This window comes from Eutrema salsugineum, unplaced genomic scaffold, assembly GCF_000478725.1.
Source record: "Eutrema salsugineum unplaced genomic scaffold, Eutsalg1_0 scaffold_16, whole genome shotgun sequence".
Taxonomy (NCBI): Eukaryota; Viridiplantae; Streptophyta; class Magnoliopsida; order Brassicales; family Brassicaceae; genus Eutrema; species Eutrema salsugineum.
The window spans coordinates 6,013,573-6,015,710 of record NW_006256858.1 but is presented as its reverse complement, the minus strand read 5'-3'; positions in this window follow the sequence as shown (position 1 = coordinate 6,015,710).

Sequence of the window (2,138 nt, the reverse complement as noted above, 5' to 3'; positions counted from 1 at the left end):
ATCTTAAGAAAAATGTTCCCATATGTATAACGTTTGGGTGATACCTATTTGTTTTGAACATCACCTGAAAAAAAACAGTGTTATTAGTAATTGAAATCTTTATTGACTAAATCCCGAACCCTAAAAATACAGCAGTTTGAGAGAGCAATTATATGCTTCATTCCTTACCCTCGGTGGCGCAAAAGAGTAGTCAAGTGGAAAGTGAATGTCTAGTTTGAAAACACCATTCTCATAGGGTGAACCTTTAGGCCCCCTTATGATAGCTTCCCAGTGATACAAGTCCTCACCCACAGGTCCTAATGCAATCGGCAAAACACTAATTAGGTAGACGATGTAAAAGACCGATCCTCAAAAACTAAAACTAAACTAAACCCCCTATTTTCAAAAGAACCACATAATACCTATACTGAAACATGGACTGTTTTTCCTCTCCACCTCCTTCAATTGCAATGAGATCACTTTGGCAGAGTACATTTTTAAAAAGTAACTATTAATTTTCTGTGTAATTAACTTCTGCTGTAATTAACTTTTTCTGTCTCCGGAAACTTGTTTCACTGAAGAAGGCAGGGGACAGTTTTTATAGAGGACGACAGGAAAAACATTATAAAGTAAAGAGAGGAAAACGAGTCGGTCAAACGGTGCAACGGGTTTCAAAAAGGTACTTAATTAGTTTTTGTCATTTCCAATTTGATTTTTTTGGGTCGCGTTTATTCCTCATACACCGTTTTCATTATTGCGGTTTTCAAAAACGTAATGACTTGATTTTTGAAAAAACCGTTTATTGGTGCTGTCCTGTCCTACAATTTCATCAAAGACACGATCATTGTCCGTTTTCTAGATAATGTTTTCTTTCTCTGCTATAGAACCATGTCTTTGATAATTATTTTGATTCCCTTAATAAGCTAAACCCTAAACCCTACATCGTAAACCCTAAGCCCTAAACCCTAAAAATAACCCATAATGTGCATACACCTAAATTTATATGCGTACACCATATAATGTAAACTTATACATAAGCCATAATGCGCATGCACCATATAATGTAAACTGATTCATGTTGTCCACCATCACAGTGTACACAAACTGTGTCCACCGTCACAGGTGTACACAAACTGTGTAGACTGTTCAGTAAACATCATAAATTTCATAACAAATATAACATAGTTCATGCCTTTCCAATTTTAAATATAGGGAAACATAGTGTACGCTAGAAACAAACCCGAAAAACAAAGCAAGATCCCCACAAAAAAACCAACAAGAGACACACAAAAAACAATGTGGCTCGCTATTTCCATCACACAACAAAAGACACACAAAAGCCACACCCGGTCAACCCAATGATTCCTTGCATTTTGCCCGGTTATGGCCGGGATTTCCACATCTCGAGCATTTGTTTGGCTTCTTTTTTTTCGCAGCTGCAACAACGTATATCAGTAATCTGTAATCAATAATCAGTATGACTGGGGAAAAAATAATTGTTTAGTGTACACTAACCTGAGGATACTCTCCTGCTGAAAGTTTTCTCTTCGTCGTAGGCCTTCCTGATGGACGTTTTGACTTAGATGGCATAATCGTAAGGTCACGCACCTCTGCTGGGATACGAAAGTCGTCAGGGTCGGGCACTGGTAGGATTTTGCCACAAACTGTTGCACTCCAAATTGATTTCTTAAGAATTGGATCAACCAAACTGCTGTACTCCACTTGCCGAAGCCTAGCCGCGGCCATTGCATGTCCGCAAGGGTATTCCAATGTCTGAAACTCTAGACATGAGCATGTTTTGTTTAGGAGATCAACAAGCCGCCGTACACCGAATTCAGAACTCACTTCAACCTCCCACAAAGAAATGCCTTGAACCGATAGTGCAGCGAATTAACTTGTCAACTTCTTCTGGAATGTCACCATCCATCTTTTGAATTTTCTCTCTTCTGCATTCAAGCCACCTACTTAACATTCGCCTGATAAATTCTAGCATTGCAACGATTGGACTGTCTCTTGCAGCGAATAATGCATTGTTCAGAGACTCTGCAATGTTACTGGAGGTCATATTATACCTTTGACCAGAAAAGTGTGATCTAGTCCACAGCGCAAGAGGGATTTTTTCCATGTACTCCCAACAACGATAATCAACATCCTTCAGC